The sequence below is a fragment of the Ovis canadensis genome, chromosome 3 (genome assembly GCF_042477335.2).
Source record: "Ovis canadensis isolate MfBH-ARS-UI-01 breed Bighorn chromosome 3, ARS-UI_OviCan_v2, whole genome shotgun sequence".
In the NCBI taxonomy this organism is placed as follows: domain Eukaryota; kingdom Metazoa; phylum Chordata; class Mammalia; order Artiodactyla; family Bovidae; genus Ovis; species Ovis canadensis.
In genome coordinates this window covers 202,524,367-202,540,797 of record NC_091247.1, presented here as the reverse complement: position 1 = coordinate 202,540,797, position 16,431 = coordinate 202,524,367, and the positions used below count along the sequence as shown (strand labels likewise).

Below are 16,431 nucleotides of genomic sequence, written 5' to 3'. Positions count from 1 at the left end.
ACAGTGGAAACAATGGCTGACTTTATTTTGGGAGGCTCCAAAATCACTGCAGATGGTGATTGCAGTCATGAAATTAAAAGACACTTACTCCTTGGAAGGAAAGTTATGACCAACCTAGATAGCATATTCAAAAGCAGAGACATTACTTTGCTAACAAAGGTCTGTCTAGTCAAGGCTATGTTTTTCCAGTTGTCATGTATGGATGTGAGAGTTGGACTGTGAAGAAAGCTGAGTGCTGAAGAATTGATGCTTTTTTTTTTTTTAACAATGTTATTCCTACACATTTTTATTCATATGCTATTAATGAGATCATTGCCAAATATACATTATTTTCCTTAACTTTTAAAAAATTAAGCCAATAGATGTCATGCAGCAATCAAAAACCTTACTATAAATTACACAGGTTTGCAGTCCAATTTAGACTCTACCTTCTTAGAATCAGCCACTTTTCTGACTGCTTTCATGAAGTCTTCCTGTACTACAAAATCATGATCGGCACGAGTTGCAAACATACCTGCTTCATACAAACATTTCTTAGGTCTGCTCCATTAAAGCCATGTGAAAGCTTCGCAGTTGCTTCATAATCTATTTCACCATGCTTTGTAATGGGACCTGCATGGATTTTCAATATATCTAAACTTGCTTGTTCGTTTGGTAAATCAATATGTATTTTTCTACCTAATCTGCCTGGACGAAGCAAAGCAGGATCCAGTGTATCTGGTCTGTTGGTAGCCATGATCATTTTAACTCTATGGAGAGTATCAAATCCATCCATTTGATTCAGTAGCTCCATTAAAGATCTCTGAATCTCTCTTATCAGCTGAAGTACCCTCAGAAAACCGACGACCACCAAGAGCATCTATTTCATCCATAAAAATGATGCATGGCTGATGGTTCCTGGCATAATTAAACATTTCTTTGATCAAACGAGCACTTTTCCCAATGTACTTTTCTACTATAGAACTAGATACAACCTTTAAGAAATTGCAATCCAGCTCATGCCAAAAGTGTTTTTCCTTTACCTGGGGGTCCATATAACAAACAGCCTTTTGGAGGTATTATTCCTACATGCTGGAATGATTCTGGGTTTGTAAGAGGTAATTCTATTACCTCTCTTAATTCCCAAATCTGTTCTAATAGCCCTCCAATCTCAGAATAAGAAACATTCCCAGGGTCCTCATGAGACATGTTGTAAACCAATGGATCCACTTCTCTTGGTAAATATCTCGTGATAGTTAGTGTAGTCATATCCAAAGCAACTCTTGTTCCTGGCTTCAGCTTACATTTGTCAAGCTGTCAACAACCCACAACATATCTCGGTCTATTTGTAGCTTTAACAATGAATTTCTCTTCAGCTAACTGCTTAAGTACTTCACCCACAATCTGCCCAACACTTTGTACAGCCTTCAGATCACTTTCAGATTTTTCATACTGCTTGGTAAGTTCTTTTAATTGTTCCCTTAACTCCTTGAGGCGGCAGTCAATCTCTTTGTGCTCCAGCAGTTTCTTGCGGTAGTCCTGAAGCGCCTTATCTCTAGGGTCTGCCATGATGAGAAGCCCGAATTGAAGTTTTTGAACTGTGGTGTTGGAGAAGACTCTTGAGAGTCCGTTGGACTGCAAGGAGATCCCACCAGTCCATCATTTTTTTTTTTTTTTTTTCATGACAACACTTTATTAGTATTTATTTTTTTTCTTTATGAGTATTAACATTTTATTTTATTTATTTTTTTTTAATTTTAAAATCTTTAATTCTTACATGCATTCCCAAACATGAACCCCCCTCCCACCTCCCTCCCCATAACATCTTTCTGGGTCATCCCCATGCACCAGCCCCAAGCATGCTGCATCCTGCGTCAGACATAGACTGGCGATTCAATTCACATGATAGTATACATGTTAGAATGTCATTCTCCCAAATCATCCCACCCTCTCCCTCTCCCTCTGAGTCCAAAAGTCCATTATACACATCTGTGTCTCTTTCCCTGTCTTGCATACAGGGTCGTCATTGCCATCTTCCTAAATTCCATATATATGTGTTAGTATACTGTATTGGTGTTTTTCTTTCTGGCTTACTTCACTCTGTATAATCGGCTCCAGTTTCATCCATCTCAACAGAACTGATTCAAATGAATTCTTTTTAACGGCTGAGTAATACTCCATTGTGTATATGTACCACAGCTTGCTTATCCATTCATCTGCTGATGGACATCTAGGTTGTTTCCATGTCCTGGCTATTATAAACAGTGCTGCGATGAACATTGGGGTACATGTGTCTCTTTCAATTCTGGTTTCCTCGGTGTGTATGCCCAGAAGTGGGATTGCTGGGTCATAAGGTAGTTCTATTTGCAATTTTTTAAGGAATCTCCACACTGTTCTCCATAGTGGCTGTACTAGTTTGCATTCCCACCAACAGTGTAGGAGGGTTCCCTTTTCTCCACACCCTCTCCAGCATTTATTGCTTGCAGATTTTTGGATCGCAGCCATTCTGACCCACCAGTCCATCATAAAGGAGATCAGTCCTGGGTGTTCACTGGAAGGACTGATGTTGAAGCTGAAACTCCAATACTTTGGCCACCTCATGCGAAGATCTGACTCATTTGAAAAGATGCTGAGAAAGATTGAGGGCGGGAGGAGAAGGGGATGACAGAGGATGGAAATGGCAACCCACTCCAGTACACTTGCCTGGAAAAATCCCATGGACGGAGGAGCCTGATAGGCTACAGTCCATGGGGTCGGATGGTGTGTAGACCTTAAATATCAACAACCGTCATTATTTCCTTTTGTATACAGAAGATGACACTAATTTGCCACAGTGAGCCTCTGGTTTGAGTTCCTTTCTGGCAATGGTGATGGATTTGAGCTTACTCATTCATAATCTCTGGTTCTGTCTTCAGTGATCAATAGAACCCACTTATGAGTTGACAGTTCAGAGCTAATGTGTGGCCAAGGAACTGAACAAAGCCAAACTGGCCCATATGGGAACTGAGTTAATGATCTGGAACTGATAAGCACTGTACTCGGATAAGCTGAAATAATTTAACATTGATTGTCATGAAGACACAGATCAAAAATTATAAGACTCAGGGAAAAGCAATGTCTCTTTGCCCCTCTTGTAAGTTCACTCATTCAGTTCTGTTCAGTTCAGTTCAGTCACTCAGTGGTGTCCAACTCTTTTTGACCCCATGAATCACAGCACGCCAGGCCTCCCTGTCCATCAGCAACTCCCGGGGTTCACTTAGACTCACATTCATCAAGTCCGTGATGCCATCCAGCCATCTCATCCTCTGTCATCCCCTTCTCCTCCTGCCCTCAATCCCTGCCAGCATCAGAGTCTTTTCCAATGAGTCAACCCTTTGCATGAGGTGGCCAAAGTACTGGAGTTTCAGCTTCAGCATCATTCCTTCCAAAGAAATCCCAGGGTAGATCTCCTTGCAGTCCAAGGGCCTCTCAAGAGTCTTCTCCAACACCACAGTTCAAAAACATCAATTCTTCAGCGCTCAGCTTTCTTCACAGTCCAACTCTCACATCCATACATGACCACTGGAAAATCCATAGCCTTGACTAGATGGACCTTTGTTGGGAAAGTAATGTCTCTGCTTTTCAATATGCTATCTAGGTTGGTCATAACTTTTCTTCCAAAAAGTAAGCATCTTTTAATTTCATGGCTGCAATCACCATCTGAAGTGATTTTGGAGCCCCCCAAAATAAAGTCTGACACTGTTTCCACTGTTTCTGCATCTATTTCCCATGAAGTGATGGAACCAGATGCCATGATCTTTGTTTTCTGAATGTTGAGCTTTAAGCCAACTTTTTCACTCTCCTCTTTCACTTTCATGAAGAGGCTTTTTAGTTCCTCTTCACTTTCTGCCATAAGGGTGCTGTCATCTGCATATTTGAAGTTATTGATATTTCTCCCAGCAATCTTGATTCCAGCTTGTGCTTCTTCCAGCCCAGCGTTTCTCATGATGTACCCTGCATATAAGTTAAATAAGCAGGGTGACAATACACAGCCTTGACGTACTCCTTTTCCTATTTGGAAAACAGTCTGTTGTTTCATGTCCAGCTCTAACTGCTGCTTCCTGACCTGCATATAGGTTTCTCAAGGCAGATCAGGTGGTCTGGTATTCCCATCACTTTCAGAATTTTCCACAGAATATCGAGATCCACATAGTCAAAGGCTTTGGCATAGTCAATAAAGCAGAAATAGATGTTTTTCTGGAACTCTCTTGCTTTTTCCATGATCCAGAAGATGTTGGCCATTTGATCTCTGGTTCCTCTGCCTTTTCTAAAACCAGCTTGAACATCTGGAAGTTCACGGTTCACATATTGCTGAAGCCTGACTTGGAGAATTTTGAGCATTACTTTACTAGCATGTGAGATGAGTGCAATTGTGCGGTAGTTTGAGCATTCTTTGGCATTGCCTTTCTTTGGGATTGGAATGAAAACTGACCTTTTCCAGTCCTGTGGCCACTGCTGAGTTTTCCAAATTTGCTGGCATATTGAGTGCAACACTTTCACAGCATCATCTTTCAGGATTTGAAATAGCTCCACTGGAATTCCATCACCTCCACTAGCTTTGTTCATAGTGATGCTTTCTAATGCCCACTTGACTTCACATTCCACGATGTCTGCCTCTAGGTGAGTGATCACACCATCGTGATTATCTTGGTTGGTCATGAAGATCTTTTTTGTACAGTTCTTCTGTGTATTTTTGCCACCTCTTCTTAGTATCTACTGCTTCTGTTATGTCCATAGCATTTCTGTCCTATATCAAGCCAATCTTTGCATGAAGTGTTCCCTTGGTATCTCTAATTTTCTTGAAGAGATCTCTAGTCTTTCCTAGTCTGTTTTTTCCCTCTATTTCTTTCCATTGATTGCTGAGGAGGCTTTCTTATCTCTTCTTGCTATTCTTTGGAACTCTGCATTCAGATGCTTATATCTTTCCTTTTCTCCTTTGCTTTTCACTTCTCTTCTTTTCACAGCTCTTTGTAAGGCCTCCTCAGACAGCCATTTTGCTTTTTTGCATTTCTTTTCCATGGCGATGGTCTTGATCCCTGTCTCCTGTACAATGTCACGAACTTCCGTCCATAATTCATCACTATCTATCAGATCTAGGCCCTTAAATCTATTTCTCAATTCCACTGTATAATCATAAGGGATTTGATTTAGGTCATACCTGAATAGTCTAGTGGTTTTCCCTACTTTCTTCAATTTCTGTCTGTATTTGGCAATAAGGAGTTCATGACCTGAGCCACAGTCAGCTCCTGGTCTTGTTTTTGTTGACTATATAGAGCTTCTCCATCTTTGGCTGCAAAGAATATAATCAATCTGATTTCGGAGTTGACCATCTGGTGATGTCCACGTGTAGTCTTCTCTTGGGTTGTCGGAAAAGGGTGTTTGCTATGACCAGTGCATTTTCTTGGCAAAACTCTATTAGTCTTTGCCCTGCTTCATTCTGTACTCCAAGGCCAAATTTGCCTGTTACTCCAGGTGTTTCTTGACTTCCTACTTTTGCATTCCAGTCTCCTATAATGAAAAGGACATCTTTTTTGGGTGTTAGTTCTAAAAGGTCTTATAGGTCTTCATAGAACCATTCAGCTTCAGCTTCTTCAGCATTACTGTTTGGGGCACAGACTTGGATTACTGTGATATTGAATGGTTTGCCTTGGAAACGAACAGAGATCATTCTGTCATTTTTGAGACTGCATCCAAGTACTGCATTTTGGACTCTTTTGTTGACCATGATGGCTACTCCATTTCTTCTAAGCGATTCCTGCCCACAGTAGTAGATATAATGGTCATCTGAGTTAAATTCACCCATTGCAGTCCATTTTAGTTCGCTGATTCCTACAATGTCGACGTTCACCCTTGCCATCTCCTGTTTGACGACTTCCAATTTGCCTTGATTCATGGACCTGACATTCCATGTTCCTATGCAATGTTGCTCTTTACAGCATCGGACCTTGCTTCTATCACCAGTCACATCCACAGGTGGGTATTGTTTTTGCTTTGGCTCCATCCCTTCATTCCTTCTGGAGTTACTTCTTCACTGATCTCCAGTAGCATATTGGGCACCTACTGACCTGGGGAAGTTCCCTCATTAAAGGCTTGCAAATAAAACCAACTATCTTGCCAGTGAATGCACTGTTACCATAAACCAAATTAAGGTGGCTTCCAGTACACTGATTTATTCCATATTCCAGTCATATTACTACCAAGCCTACCACTTCTTTTACAGAGGCTCAAAACTCCAGCTTGCAGATCACAGCTTGTAAAAAAGCAAAGAATAAAACAAGACACCAAACAAGGTTAAACACATATTCCCCTTCAATCTCACTCCTACCTGACCTTTCCCACAAATAAGCAGAAATATGTGGGGAAACAGTTTTTTTTTTTTTAAAAAAAAAAAAAGGAATAAACACTATTACCATTCAATTGGCTTTTTTAGCACTTTTAAGTACACGACTATATTTATAGGAGTTGGTATTAAATTTTTTATAAAATAAAATTATTACATTTTAAAAGTAAGACAAGAAGTCCTCCCCAATCAAAAGAGTCCCCAAGTCTCTGACGATTTCAAAAATAATTAGTACCAGAGATTTTCCATATCTGCTCCACCATGAGCATTTGGGGATTGGCCTAAGGATTTTCTTGGTTTTCCATTCTGTATGAAGTAATTTACCAGTTCATTAAAAATGTTTTTACCTCCCCTTCTAAAGGAAGACATCCTAACTTGTTCAGAAGGGAGTGTTTTCATAACCAAATTGAAAATCTCACTCTCCATCCCCTACCTCCACACTGAACAGCATGTTTTGCCAACAAGCTACTCTGATATATACCATAGGAAAGGAATTGGAAAGAAAACTATTCTTTTGTCTGACTCTTCGTAACCCCATGGAATAGTCCACGGAATTCTCCAGGCCAGAATACTGGAGTGGGTGGCTATTCCCTTCTCCAGAGGATCTTTCCAACCCAGGGACTGAACCCAGGTCTCCCACATTGCAGACAGATTCTTTACCAGCTGAGCCACCAGGGAAGCATATACCTCATATAGGAAAGGAAATGGAAAAAAAAAAAAAAAACTAGCTTCCCTGCCATTTAAAGCATCTCTATGGTCTGGGAAAAAAAAAAAAAAAAAAACCTCTCCTCTCAAAATAAGCCCATCACATTGATACATCAAGCATTATGACTTCCCCTGAAAGTTCTGAAGATGACCAGTAAAACCAGGAAAAATTTAAGAATTGATTAAAAAGCAAGCTTTGGTACTGATAGAAACTAAAATTTCAAATTCATTTTGGCTAAGTGAGAATTCTCTAGAGCAGACTAAGCATGGAAAACAAAAAGCTTTCCCTTTCTTATTGGGTTATAAATAGAGGAGATACAGAACTTGTATTATACTTCAGTTTTCATGGATCTTAACAGAGTGATTTAAGCAACAGAAATATTTCGCTGAACCACACATGGTTAGGAACATGTTCTATGTAGTGTCTATTGCACCCTTTTGTATCTGGCTTAGCATGCTCAATATCATGGTTGTGAGATACACGTGTTATTTCATGCAGCAGTTCAGTCATTTCCACTGCTGTATAGTATTCCACTGTATAAACAAAGCATACATTTCTATCAATTCTACCACATCTTGGTTAGTTTTTGGTTTTGGCTACTACAAATAGTGATACCATGAACATTCCTACACATATAACATGGTAATCAAATGTATACATTCACTCTGGTCTGAACTTTTGTGCCCCTACCCCCAGTTTGTATGTTGAAATGCTCAGTGTGATAATATTAGAAGAGGCGCCTTTGTGTGCTGCCTGGAGAAGGCAATGGCAACCCACTCCAGTACTCTTACCTGGAAAATCCCATGGGCGGAGGAGCCCAGGAGGCTACAGTCCATGGGGTCACTGAGAGTGGGACACGACTGAGTGACTTCACTTTCACTTTTCACTTTCATGCATTGGAGAAGGAAATGGCAACCCACTCCAGTGTTCTTGCCTGGAGAATCCCAGGGACCGGGGAGCCTGGTAGGCTGCTGTCTATGGGGTCGCACAGAGTCAGACACGACTGAAGTGACTTAGCAGCAGCAGTTATGTCATGAAAGTGAAACTCTCATGAATGGGATTAGTGCTTTTATAAAAGACCCCAGAGCGGTTCCTTGCCCCTTTCACCACGTGGGGATCCAATGACAAGTCTGAGACCCAAAAAGGGCCCTCATGCTGGCATGCTATCACCCTTATCTCATACTTTCAAAGCCCAGAACTATAAGAAATAAATTTCTCTGTTTTGCAAACTACCTAGTCTGTAATATTGTGTTAGAGCAGCCAAAAAGGACTTCAGCTGATTATATAGCTATACTTACAGGGCCATGGAATATGATTACAACTTTATTAGGTACTCCCAGCTTTGCAAAGTGTTTTTTTTACCAATGAACATGCCCACCAGCAATGTACGAGAATTTTGTTGCTCCATATCCTTACCACTAAATGGTATTATCTCTTTTTTTTTTTTTGCCATCTTCTAGATGTAATATGGCATCATAATGTGGCTTCAAATTGCATATGCAATTAAGGATTAATATAATTCCTAATGATTAGTAGAGTTGAGCATCTTTTCATACATTCACAAGCCTTTTGAATGTTTACTTTCTGAAAGCTGGTTCAAATATTTTTGTCCTTTTCAATTGTTTTCTGCCTTTTCTTTACTTCTGTGCTTATATATACATTGTTGTTTGGTCGCTCAGTCATGTCAGCCTCTTTGCGAACCCACCAGGCTCTTTGCCCATGGGATTTCCCAGGCAAAAAACACTGAAGTAGGTTACTGTTTCCTTTTCCAGCTTACACACACACATAGGACAACAGTCTTTTCATTGGAAAAACATATTGCAAATATGTTCTTCACTCTGCACCTTGCCTTTTCATTCACCAAATGACATCTTCTGAGGAAGGGAACTTAATATTAGCATAGTTTTATTTATCAATCCCTGACTTCAGGTTACTTCTCCATTCCAGCCACAATGAACCCTTGCTGTTCCCCAGTTATGCTGGATACCTCCTCTCTTCTTCACTTGCGATTTGCATACAAGTGCCACACACTACAATGTCAGCTCCATGAGGGTATAAAGTATGCCTGCTGTGGTCAATTCACTGGGCCCCAAACAGTATCTTGTACATAACAGGTATTCAAAAAAATTTTTATTTTTGCTAAATGAATGAAAAACCAATACAATGTTATAAAGCAAAAATATAATAATAAATTTTAAAAAAGAATAAACTAACTATAAATTTATTTTATTTTTCTCACAACTCTGTGCTTTTTCTATCTGACTGCTCAAATCTTTCTTAAATTTTAAGAATTTTTGGCTATTATGTCTTTTAATTCACTTCTTTATTTTCTCTTATGCATTGCATACTTTTTAATTATATTTTAAAAATACATTGACATGAATCAGCCATGGGTGTACATGTGTTCCCCATCCTGAATCCCCCTCCCACCTCCCTCCCCATCAAACACATGTTGGAGCTTTTAGATCTTTCACATCTTTAAACTTCTCTAAAATATTTCCTATTTTTATCTCACTATACCATATTCTGGATGATTTCCTCAGAGCTGTTGTCCAATTAAATAATTCTCTCTTTAATCTTATTGAGTCTACTGTTAATCCATCTATAAATATTTTATTTCAATACCTTCATTTTCTATTTCTATAATGTTTGGAGGGTTATTTTCAATCTGCCTGTTGTTATTCAATGCAGTATTCTTATTTTGTCAATTACCTTATTTCTCAAAAGATAACTGAACATTTTAGACATACCTCTTCCAGAGCTTTTCTTAGATAGGTCTTATTACCCCCATGTATAAATATTCACATTTGTTTTATCTGCTGACTTTATCTCATTGCATTATTTATGATGATTTTCACAGACAGTCACATGTGTCCTAGGTTACAGAGTTTTACCCATGTGGACCAACTTCATAATTTCTGCTGCTGAACTCTTTAAATTTCACTGGTTTCAGAATAGTTTCTATGATACTCACTTAGCTCCATATTTCTATACAATCTGGGAAATGACTTTTGGCTACCTACCAATCCATACCTTGGGCCAGGATGAAGGGATTTGGCCAGCTCCGCTATTTTAAAAGTAAAAGGCATCCTCCACTTCCAGCAGGGAACTATGTATACTGAGGTTTCATACAGATCCCCAGTTACTGATAGGAGTATGACATTTTCTTTGTGTGCATATTTCTCTTGGAGACTTTACAAGATGCTGCAATGACCAGATAGGATTTTTATACACTGTGATCCTGTGTCCATCATCTTTCTCAAACACTCTTCTCACTGATGATTAGGACATCTAGTTGGAAATAGCCAGAAGGTAGTTGACAATAAAGCATAAGTGCTCAGAAGACAAGTCAAAAGTCAAAGAAAAATGTTTACGTGTCACCTACAATTAATAAAATATCTGGAACTATGTATTCTGTTGCAATTCAATAATAGAATTATTATCTGCTTTTTAAATTTCATTTATTTTTTATTGAAGGATAATTGCTTTACAGAATTTTGCTGTTTTCTGTCAAACCTCAACATGAATCAGCCATAGATATACATATATCCCCTCCCTTCTGGAACCTCCCTCCCATCTCCCTCCCCATCTCAACCCTCTAGGTTGATACAGAGCTCCTGTTTGAGTTTCCTGACTCATACAGCAAATTCCCATTGGCTATCTATTTTACATATGGTAATGTAAGTTTCCATGTTACTCTTCGCGCACATCTCATCCTCTCCTCCCCTCTCCCCATGTCCATAAGTCTATTCTCTATGTCTGTTTCTCCATTGCTGCCCTGTAAATAAATTCTTCAGTGACATTTTACCCCCTAAGATCAGGAACAAGACAAGGGTGTCCACTTTCACCACTATTATTCAACATAGTTCTGCGAGTCTTAGCTCGGCAATCAGAGAAGAAAAAGAAATAAAAGGAATCCATATTGTAAAAGAAGAAGCAAAGCTCTCACTGTTTGCAGATGACATGATACTGTATATAGAAAACCCTAAAGATAGTAACAGAAAATTACTAGAGCTAATCAGTGAATTTAGCAAAGTTCAAGGAGACAAAATCAATACACAGAAATCACTTGCATTTCTATATACTAACAATGAAAAATCAGAAAGAGAAATTAAGGAATCAACCCCATTCACCATTGCAACAAAAAGGATTAAATATATAGGAATAAATTTACCTAAGGAGACAAAAGAACTGTACACAGAAAATTATAAGACACTGATGAAAAAATCAAAGATAACATAAACAAATGGAGAAATATTCCATGATCCAGGGTAGGAAGAATCAATATTATGAAAATGACTATACTACCAACACAGCCTACAGATTCAATGCAATCCTGATCAAATTACCAATGGCATTTTTCACAGAACTTGGAACAAAAATTTCACAGTTCATATGGAACACAGAAGAACCAGAATAGCCAAAGTAGTCTTGAGAAAGAAGAATGGAGCTAGAGGAATCAACCTTCTTGACTTCAGATTATACTACAAAGCTACAGTCATCAAGACAGTATGGTACTGGCACAAAAACAGAAATATAGACCAATGGAACAAGATAGAAAGCCCAGAAATAAACCCATGCACCTATGGGTACCTTATTTTTGACAGAGGAGGCAAGAATATAAAATGGGGCAAAGACAGCCTCTTCAATAAATGGTGCTGGGAAAACTGGACAGCTACATGTAAAAGAATGAAATTAGAATACCTCCTAACACCACACACAAAGATCTACTCAAAATGGATTAAAGACCTAAATGCAAGACCAAAAGATATTTGCTTTTAAAATCAGAAGACAATGCAGGTTTAAAAACAAGCAAATTTCTTTTGGTTCTTTCTGGCACTCAAAACTTGAAGAAACATATCATGTAAGAAATGAATCGCCAGTCTATGTTCGATGCAGGATACAGGATGCTTGGGGCTGGTGCATGGGGATGATCCAGAGAGATGATATGGGGTGGGAGGTGGGAGGGGGGTTCATGTTTGGGAACTCATGTACACCCGTGGTGGATTCATGTCAATGTATGGCAAAACCAATACAGTATTGTAAAGTAAAATAAAGTAAAAATAAAAAAAAATTTTTTTTTAAACTTTAGGACATGCATCCTATGAAGAAAAAAAAAAAGAGAGAGAATCAGAGAGTGGGAGAAGTCAATAAACAAATGATCCATGAGAAAAATTACAAGTTTTTGGAAAAATAATTTACCATAGTAATGATATGTTGAACTATACAAAATCATTATTAGTTAACTTTTGTTTGGTTGTTTTCTGGGGGTTTTGTGGGAGGGTGGGGGGGTTTGAGCTGTTCATTTGCCAGTAATGGTAAATTATTCCTGATCCATTTCCTCTCTTGCCAGGTTCCTGTTGTGAATGACAGCACAAATTTATAAAACAACTGTATAAGGTTTAGGAACAGTGGATGACTACAGAATGATACAAAGCTGATTAACTTTGCTAAGGTTCTGTTCCTTGATCCTGGCCTCATTAGTAACCTAGACAACTGAGCTAACTAGGTCTGAGCAGAACCTTTTTTAAGGACAAAGCTTATTATGTTGCAGCAGATAAAGGAGACTGTCAACAGCACCTTAGCAGATTTTGATGGTTCTCTAGAGAGAGATATTCTGTCTGCATTACCCATAGTTGTAAAAACACCAAGGAGTTGGTTTCTGAGCCTGCTTCATGAAGAAAGAAAAAAAAAAGTGTTTAAAGATGGAAACACAGGAGGCAGTAAAACGAACAGCACAAACCACCAGCAGGATTTGTTTGGGGGCTACTTTTGTGTTTCATAGCATAGATTTTTACATCAGAATTACTGGTGTCATTTATCAATACAAATGGTTTTCCTAATAAACTTCCAGGGAGGGAAATAGGATTGGAATTGCCTGTACACAAAACATACATGAAAGTAAACAGCAAGGGTGAATCAGGAACATGTCTTGCTTGTTACAGGGATTAGCCTTATGTCAAGCTTGACCATTTCAAAGACCTCTAATAAAATAGCCAAAACAAACACCGTTTATATGCAGTAGAATTAAGACATCAAATTCGAACTTTCTTATTTCTAGTCTCTTGCCATATTAGCTGGAGTATTTCAAACAATTCTTTGGGGAGTTACCTCGTGGCCCAGAGGTTAAGAATCACCTCAATATAGGGGACACAGGTTCCATCCCTGGTCTAGGAACTAAGATCCCACAGGCTGTGGGGCAGCTAAACACTCGAGCCATAGCAAGAGAAACCCTTGCACCAGCATGGAAGATCCTGCATGCCACAAAGAAGATTCCATGGCTGCAACTAGGACCCGATTTAGCCAAATAAATAAACAAAATTTAAAAAATAAAGTAAGTAATTCTCTGGGTAAGTCATTAGAACGATAGACCATTGCTTCCTAAGTTATCTAAGAATGTGATGTGGAAGTGTATAATAACTAGCTTCTTCTATAGTTTCTTTTCTTCGTGTCCTGTATGTTCTTTGGCTAAGAAACAACAGATTAAAGAAATTAACAGTAGACAAAACTTAGTAATGATTGTCGTTCCAACAGCTTTCTTTTATAATATAATTCTTTATTCTTTTATAATTGGGTTCCATAAAACCATGACAAAGAACGTTATGCTGGAATTAGGCCTGCAAAGTCTATTTAAAAAAAAAAAAAAAAAACCTTGGCTAGAATGTGGTTACACTCATTACAGTTATCATTCAGGTTACTTCAAATTAAGCAATGTAGTGAACTGCATTGGGACATAAAGATTTATTTGCACTAACCCTCAACTTGAGGATAATATGTTACCACTCATCCCATCATTCCCTACTATTAAGTGAACATTATTTCACTTATTTTCTCTTCTTCTTTTATGTTATCTCCTATAAGTTTATCAAGTACAATTTATCATACTCATTCATTCATTCAACTGCTATATATTTAATGCCCCAAAGTGAATTGGCCTCTATACTCAGGGACAGAAAAAAAAAATCATCAGCAAAAACAAAAGCACTCCTTAATCTCAAAGATTACAGTTGGAATGGGGGCAGGAAAGACAATCAAATAACCACAAAGAAGTTACAGAAGTTTTCACTTGTGATAACTGCTATAAGATGAGGATATGGTAATGTAAGAGCTTATAATAAGGAAATGTGACATACTCAGAAACAGCTTTCCCAAAAAACTCATTCTTATATTGAAAAGAGAAAGATGACTAGCAGTTAACCAAGTACAAAAAGAAGGAAAGACAGAACATGTGCAAATGTCCTACATAAGTTCTTAATGACAGGGACTAGAGTTGCAAAAATGTAGATAAATTGGTCTTATTCCTAAGGCTAAAGCAAATATGATCCTAACTGGCCAGGGTCAAATGTTTTCAGGATTGGATACAGGAGAAATCATTTGTTTTGTCATTACATTCTTTGATCTCTAAATTGTTCTTGGCAGAAGTAAGGAAGAATTAAGCTCTAAATCTATTGTAGTTAAATTCAAAGTCTCTTTCATCTCCCAGGACACAGACACAGGGCTTTTGCACACATTAGCTACAGAGCTTGGTGCACATGAGTTTTACTTTTATTTTTATTCTCTGCATTATACTTAGTACCTAGTTATAAATAAAACATGATGTGCTATTTTAGTTTGATGTGTGATTATACTTCAGTTTGCATTTTATTTCTATGATTTGTGAGAATTTATAGTAGAAAAGCATTTTAAAATAAAATGTAGGGGAAAGTGACTGTTACAGTTTAGTATAAAAATAAATTAAATTTCTTCCTAGAATACAAATGATAGCACTATTGTGAAAAATTACCAATTTGAGCCATCTCAAACTGCTTTAGAAATTACTGCCTCTCATTTTACAGTGGTATGACAGCTAAAAAACCATTTTGGTTCTGTTATTATTAGTTACTACCTTAAATATGTGTAATATTATAACTGAAGACCACCTACATATATAATCTATCTTCTCAAATATTCACAGCTAAATTCTTGAAAAATACATCAACACAGTCTTCCTTTAAAGGCTAAATACTGGAGAAGTGCAAATGTAGAAAAAGTTTGGTTCAGTAGGTAATAATCTGAACACTATAAAGAAACAAAATTTTCTAGCATTCTTATATATGGTAGTTTAGTCACTAAGTTGTGTCTGACTCTTTGCAACGCATGGACTGTAGCCCACCAGGCTCTTCTGTCCATGGGATTTCCCAGGCAAGAATACTGGAGTGGGTTGCCGTTTCCTTCACCATGTACATATATATATATGTATATCTATATGCACATGCACATGCACACACACACATTGTGTGTGTATGTATGTATATACATGTACATACATATATACATATATAGAGAGAGAGAGAGAAGAGAGAGGTTTACAGTGCCACAGATGGTAATTATAATTTGGGGTAAGTTGACTCATTATGTTTATTCAATTAGTAAATGGTTACCTTCTCATATGTCTATGTTACCTGACCACTAACCCAAGTAGATCAAACCAGAAGATAAAATGTACTAAAAATTAAGGTTCTAAATGGCTACTAAAACTCTAAATAGACAAGACATGTATTTGGAAGGAGGGCAGGGAAGAAAAGAAAGGGGAAAAAGCTATTAGTAAGGAACAAATAGATAATGCTCAAAAATAATCTTCATCTACTAAACAGTTACATTTCATTCATTTATTAACAAAGTCATTAACTTCTATGGCACTAAGCACTGGGAGATCCCTGACAAAGAACACAAAGCTCTTAAGACAATAACAGTGAACAATTTTTAGAACTGTACAATAACTGATACTTTTTATCTTTTGAGCTCAGACTGAACCAAGAACACATAAAAGCTTTGCTAGTTCTGATTCTTTTCTCCTTTCAAAACACCATCAATACATCCTAACACATGTCAACACCATCATTGGCCTTGTATAGTGATAAAACAAAAAATTTCATAAACACAGCTTACCACCACCCTGTGGGATTTTATCATTCAATAGACATAGGCTAACAATAATCATTTACATGTTATTTCATGATTCAATAAGTGATTCACATACCATATTTCATTTGGTTTATGTATGTTGCTATAGTTATGCATAGAGAGATAGGATGATAAAGTGACAAAGATCCATGAATAGCAACAGAATCAAAAGTTCTAAGTAAGACACACATGAAAAGCAAGGCATACACCCAGTGAATTTCAAAACTGAAGAAAGATGGAGCAAAGCATTATGATCCAAACAGAAAGAGGTGAGATTTCAGCATGCATTTAACTGAAAGAAAGGGTCCACTTAACAGGTTAAGAAAAAGAAAGTACAAAAAGATATTTCAAGGACAAAGTGCTACTTTGGAAAAGGCACCAACTTTTTATAATATAAATTTATGCTAAGGTTTACAACCATGTG

General features: G+C 37.7%; 1 pseudogene; it reads right to left on the bottom strand.

The window, feature by feature from the left end:
- Positions 1–283: 283 nt before the first annotated feature.
- LOC138438320 (26S proteasome regulatory subunit 10B pseudogene) lies at positions 284–1,553 on the bottom strand (annotated as a pseudogene).
- Positions 1,554–16,431: the final 14,878 nt, after the last annotated feature.